Raw genomic sequence first — 7,021 nt, 5'->3', positions numbered from 1 at the left:
AATCCTTTCAAAGAACCAACTTCTAGTCTTGTTGATTATCTCTATTTTTTTTTTCTGTTTCACTTATTTCTGCCTGAATATTTATTATTTATTTTCTTCCAGCAACTATAGGCTTATTTTGCTACTCTTGTTCTAACTGGGTTAAAGTGTTGATTTTGGTTCTTTCTTGTTTTTTGATATGCATGTTTTTTGCTATACATTGCCCTCTGAATACTGCTTTTGCTGTGTCCAAAACATTTTGATATTTTGTGTTTTCATTCTCATTTAATTAAAGGAATTTTGTAATTTCATTTCTTCTATTATTCAGTTGTTTTTTAGGAGAGTATTATTCAGTTTTCATGTGTTTGTTCTTTTTCTGCTGATCTTCTTATTATTGATTTCTAGTTTTATAGCATTATGATCTGAGAAGATGCTTTGCAGTATTTTGAAGTTTTTAAATGTTTGAGGCTTGCTTTATGGACTAACATACGGTCTTTTCTGAAGAATGTTCCATGTGCACTGGAAAAGAATGTATATTATGCTGTTGCTCAATGGAGTGTTCTGTATATGTCTACGAGGTCAAATTGGTTGATTGTGTTGTGTAGTTCTTCCACGTCTTTGCTGAGTTTCTTTCTAGTTGTTCTATCCTTCACCGAATATTATGTGTTAAAATCTCCTACTATTATTCTTGAGTTGCCTATTTCTCTTTTCAATTCTGTTAAAGTTTAACTTATGAATTTTGGGGCTCTTTCATTGACTGAGGGAGCTCTGGTGTTGTAGTGGTTAAGGCACTTGGCTGCTAACCAAAATGTTGGTGGTTCAAATCCACAAGCTGCTCCACAGAAGAAAGATGAGGCAGTCTGCTTCCGTAAAGATGTACAGCCTTGGAAACCCAATGGGGGTCATTATGAGTTGGAATTGACTCAATGGCAGTGAGTTTAGTTTAGTTTGGCTCACTGGGTGTGGAGACATTTATTATTGTTATTGTCTCTTGTTCACTTGACCCTTTAATCATTATAGTATTTCCTTCCCTGTCTTTTCTGCTGGTTTTGCCATAAAGTCTATTTTATTGGGAATTAATATTGCCATTCCTGATCTGTTTTGGTTGCCTTTTGTTTAATATATGTTTTATTCATCCTTGATTTTAATTTTATTTTTGTCTTTGTGTCTAACATTTGTCTTTTACAGACTGCATATTGATAGGTCATGTTTTCTTATTCATTCTGCTATTTGGTGTCTCTTCAATGGTGCATTTAATCAATTTACATTCAATGTAATTATTGATAGGTATGAAATTATTGCTGTCATTTTGCTGCATTTGTGTGTGTGTGTGTGTGTGTGTTGTTGATGGTTTCTTTATTCTATATAATTTTCTATGCTGAGCTCATTTTGTTTTTGGATTTTCTTATCGTTTCCTTCATTGATGTTGTTTTAGTGTTTACTAAATGCTTATGATTTTCCTTTTTTTTAATTTTAATGAGAAAGTTTATTAGTTTTTTTTTTAAGTTACCCTGCAATTTATTATTTTCTTCCCAAGTTGAAAAGAATCTATTTAATCTTGAAATTTTCTTGACTTTTTTTTTTTCATTTCAAAGTTCTGTAACTACGCTATTTATTCCCTCTGTTTACTTTGTAATTGTCTTCTTTTACCAATTGATGTTTCTGGTTCTCTACTTTCAGTCTTCTGTGTTTATTTTATTTTATTTATTATTATTATTATTATTACATATTTTCCTGATACATTTATTTCAGTTTGAAAAGTGTTTTTATACTGTTAAACCCTTTTGAGAAGAAACACTGAAAAATGATAAGATAATTTGGTGTTGCCAAATTTTTATCCTAGTTTTATTCTGACAGAAACCTGTAAAATTTTCCTTAATTTTTCAAAGTGGATCCAGGCAGGACATCTTTAAAATTAACTTACATTTATAATACATGCATAAACATATCACTGCATTTCCACAGTGCTTTGTTAATCATTAATTTGTTGTAACTCCTACTTCATTTATTTATTGTGCTTTGCGTGCAAATTTATATAGCAAATTTGTTTTACTTTCAACAGTTTATGCACTTCTGGTATCATGACCCCCATTACTGTCCCCAACCATAAGAAACCCTCCTCCCCATTACCATCTCCTCCCTGTGTCCCTCTCATCCATGAATTCCTGTCTCTCCAGCCTTCCCTCTATGTGAATGCTACCCCCCTGGAGTCCCATGGCTGCTTGATCCAAGGGTTGTATCTCCCTAGAGTAAGTGGGTGCATCAACTTGGGGTAAGTGTTTGTTATGTGTCTTTCTATTGTTGAGCTGAGAGCCAGTTACATAATGGAGTCCATTTCCAGGCTCAAAGAGTAACACGGGACCATAGTCTTGAGGGTTCCACCAGTCTCCATCCAACCAGCAATTCTGGTCATTTTTGTGTTTTTGAATTTTGTTCCACCTTTTTCCTCCCACTCTATCCAGGATCCCCAGGTTTGATCCCTTTCTGAGCAACTGATATTCATAGCTAGGCACCATCTAGTTCTTCTGGTCTCAGGTTGTGGAGGCTGAGGTTCTCATGGTCCATCTTATCTTTAGACTATTTCTGGATGACTTTTATTTTCTTCACGCTTCTTTGCTCCATCTGAGAGAAGACCAATAGTTGCATCTTAGATGGCTACTCAAAAGCTTTAAGACCCCAGTCACTACTCACCTAATTAGGTTGTAGAACAAAATTTTTATAAACTATTTGTGCTGATTAGGCATGATGTCCCCTGAGACTGTAGTCCCAATGCCTCAGGCCTGAAGATTCTCTCTCACAAGATACTTGGTTGTCTCTCCAAAGTTACTGCCACACTGTCTCCTGTTGGTTCTGTAATGCATGTGGCTAATTTTGTAGCACAAGTGCATACATAAGATTATCTACAGCCAAATCTATCCTTGGTCTAGGGAATATTCCCATTCGCCTACCTCCAGCTGCTCTTCTTAGCTGTCTATGCTTTAATCCATAGCCTGGTATTTGGTGCTAGTGATACTACAGTGTTGGGCCTGTAATAGTGTTTGCCTCTGTTGTCTATATCTTTTGTGTGTCTTTCCTTTCCTCAGTGTCACCAAGCTGGTCATAGACTCTTTCCATATGTCCCTCCCCTCACCCAAATCAACATGTGACCCCCCAAAATTTTGAGATTTTCCCTCCTATTCCCAGTAACCAACAAAATGTTGGTTTCCTTCCCTGAATAAACTTTTCTTGACTTTTTACAATAGTGGGATTATACAATATTTGTCCTTCTGTGATTGACTTACTTACCTCAGCATAGTGTCCTCTAAATTCATCCATGTTGTGAGATGATTTTTGTATTCTTCATTATTCTTTAATGTTGAATAGTATTTCACTGTGTGAATGTACCATAGTTTGGTTATCCATTCTTCTGTTGATGGGCATTTATGTTTCTATTTCTGTGCTATAGTGAATTGTGCTGTGATGAACATGGATGTGCATATGTCTGTTTGTGTCCTGTCTCTCACCTCTTTAGGATATATCCCTAGTAATGGAATTGCTGGATCAAATGGTATTTCTATTTGCATTTTTTTAAGGAAGTGCCATTCCAATTTCCACAATGGTTGTACCATTTTGCAGTCCCACCAGCAGTGTATGAGAGTTCCAATCTCTCTGCAGCCTCACCAGCATTTGTTATTTTCTGTCTTGTCGAAGTCTGCCATTATTGCTAGAGTGAGATGGTATCTCCTTGTTTTGATTTGCATCTCTCTAATGATCAATGATCATGAGTATTTCCTCATGTCTTTGTTGGCTGCCTGTATAACCTCTTTAGTGAAGTGTCTGATCATTTATTTTGCCCATTTTTTGGATTGGGTTGTTTGTCTTTTTGGTGTTGAGGTGTTGAAATTTTCTATAAATTTTGGCAATAAATCCCTTGTCAGATATGTCAGAACCAAATATTTTTTCCCAATCTGCAGGTTTTCTTTTTTATCCTCTGGAGAAGTTTTTAGATACACATAAGAATTTAATTTTAAAAAGGTCCCAGTCATCTAGTTTCTCTTTCACTGCCTGTGCATTTTGGATTATGCTTGATAGTCTATTTATGCCATAAACTAGATTTTTCCCTATTTTACCTTTGATGAACTTTATAGTTTTGCGTTTTACATTTAAATCTTTGATCCAACTTGAGTTCTCTTTTGTGTAGGGGATAAGTTATGGATCTTTTTTCATTTTTCTACAAGTAGATATCTAATTTACCCAGCATCATTTGTTAAAGAGTCTATCTCTCCCCCATTTAATGGGTATTGGGCCTTTGTCAAAGAACAGCTAACCACAGATGGATGGGTCTATTGATGAGTTTTTTATTCTGTTCTGTTGGCTTATATCTCTATCATTATATCAATACCAGGCTGTTTTGTTTACTGTGGCTGTATAGTAAGTTTTGAGGTCTGGGAGTGTGAGACCTCCTACTTTATTTTTCTTATTCTGCATTGCTTTGGTTATCCGAGGCCTCTTTCCTTCCCAAATAAAATTAGTGATTGGCTTTTCCATATCCTTGAAAAATGTTGATGGAATGTGGATCAGGATTGCATTAAACATACAGATTGCTTTGGGTAGTACTAACATTTTCACAATATTCAGTCTTGCAATCCATGAACAAGGCAAGTTCTTTCATTTTTGTAAAACCCTTGTAGTTTCTTGTCATAGCGTTGTGTAGTTTCTTTGTATAGGTCTTTTGTGTCCTTGGTAAGATTTATTCCTAAGAATTTTATCTTCTTAGTCATTATTGTGAATGGTATTGTTTTCCTTATTTCCTTTTCAGATGCTTCTTTGTTGATGTAGAGGAATCCAACTGATTTTCATACATTGACCTTGTATCCAGCCACTTTGCTGAACCTCTCTATTAGTTCTAGTAATTTTTTTTGCTGAGTTTCTTGGGTTTTCTATGTATCATATCACCTGTGACTAGGAATAGCTTTAATTCTTCTTTAGAATTTGGATGCCTTTTATTTCTCTTTCTTGTATTATTGCCCTGGCTAAGACTTCCAATACAAAGTTGCATATAAGTGGTGATAGAAGGCATCCTTGTCTGGTTCCTGTTCACAAGGGGAATGCTTTGAGTCCTTCTCCATTAACACTATGCTGGCTGTTGGCTATGCATATATGCCCTTTATTATGTTCTATCCCTAATTTGCTGAGAGTTTTCAACCAGAATGTGTGTTGGATTTTGTTGAATGCTTTTTCTGCATCAATTGATATGATCATATGGTTCTTTTCTTTTGTTTTCTTTATGTGGTGGGTTACATTGATTGTTTTTCTGAGGTTGAACCATACTTGCATACCTGGTATGAATCCCACTTGGTCATGATGTATTATTTTTTTGATATGTTGTTGGATTCTATTGGTTAGGATTTTCTTGAAGATTTTTGTGTCTATATTCATGAGGGATACTGGTCTGTAGTTTTCTTTTTAGTGATGTCTTTACCTGGTTTTGGTATCACTGTTATGCTTGCTTCATAGAATGAATTTGGGATTATTCCATCTTTTTCCATGTTCTGGAATAGTTCGAGTAGCATAGGCACCAATTCTTCAGGAAATGTTTGGTAGAATTCTCCAGTGAAGCCATCTGGACCAGGACTTTTTGTGCAGGGAGATTATTTTATGACCTGTTCAATTTCTTCCTTTGGGGTCTATTCAAATTTTCTATCTCTGACTGGCATAGTTTAGGTAGGTCTTGTGTTTCTAAAAACTTGTCCATCTCTTCTAAGTTCTTATATCTGTTGGAGTATAGTTCTTCATAATATTGTTACTATTTTTTTTTTTTTAATTTCAGTTGGTTCTGTTGTGATGTCACCCTTTTCATTTATTACTCACATTTTATTCACCTTCTCTTTCTTTTCTTTTCTTAGATTTGCCAGTGGTTTGTTGATTTTGTTAATCTTTTCAAAGAACCAGCTCCTGTTTTGTTGACTACCTTTGTTGGCTTTTTGTTTTGTTTTGTTTTCTACTTCATTTTATTTCTGTTCTGATGTTTATTATTTCCTTACTTCTGGGTTCTCTAGGTTTCTTTTGTTGCTCTTTTTCTAATTGTTGCAGTTGTTGAGTTAAAGATTTTCTCCTCTTTTTTGATGTGTGCATCTATTGCTATAAATTGATCTCTGAGTACTGCTTTTGCTGTGTCTCACAGATTTTGGTAAGTTGCATCTTCATTCTTATTTGTTTCCAGGATTTTTTTTTTTTCACATTTTATTTCTTCTATTACCCAGTAGTATTTGAACAGTGTATTAATTAAGATTAATTAAGTTTCAACATATATATAATTTTCCCTTTGGATTTCCTATTATTGATTTCTAATCATTTCTAGCATTGTTATCTGAGAAGATACTTTCTAGTATTTCAATGTTTCTGAATTTATTGAGGCTTATTTTGTGCCCTAACATATGGTCCATTCTGGAGAATCATTCATTTGCACTGGAGAAGAATGTGCATTGTGTTTTTGTTGGATGGAGTGCTCAGTATATGTCTATGAGGTCAAGTTAGTTGATTATGTTGTTGAGTTCTTCTGTATCTTTGTTGAGTTTTTTTTCCCCCCAGTTGTTCTGTCCCTCCTTGAAAGTGGTGTGTTGAAGTCTCCCACTACTGTTGTAGAGTTGTCTATTTTTCCTTTCAGTTCAGTTAATATTTGCTTTACGTATTTTGGAGCTTTCTCATTGCATGCATAGATATTTATTATGGTAATGTCCTTTTAGTCAGTTGACCCTTTTAGCATATAGTGTCCTTCTCTGTCCCTTATGCTGTTTTCCCTTTGAAGTCTTATTTTATCAGAAATTAATATTGCCACTCTTTCTCTTTTTTGTTTTCCATTAGCTTGTGCAGTGTAGTAAATTACCTGGTATGGCTTTTCTAGCCATAAGTCTTTGTAAACTCTGTGGTGGAATTTTCCATGAGCAACTGAGTAGCTCCTGATTTTTTTTTTTTTTTTTAATTGTGATTTGTGATTTGGGTGAAGATTTACAGAGCAAATTCACTTTCCATACAGCAGTTCACATATACTTTGTCTCATGTC

This window comes from Orycteropus afer, unplaced genomic scaffold (genome assembly GCF_000298275.1).
Source record: "Orycteropus afer afer isolate SDZICR_OR568_19922 unplaced genomic scaffold, OryAfe1.0 scaffold00283, whole genome shotgun sequence".
Classification (NCBI taxonomy): domain Eukaryota; kingdom Metazoa; phylum Chordata; class Mammalia; order Tubulidentata; family Orycteropodidae; genus Orycteropus; species Orycteropus afer.
The sequence above is the reverse complement of the archived record's forward strand: the minus strand, read 5'-3'. Positions refer to the sequence as shown.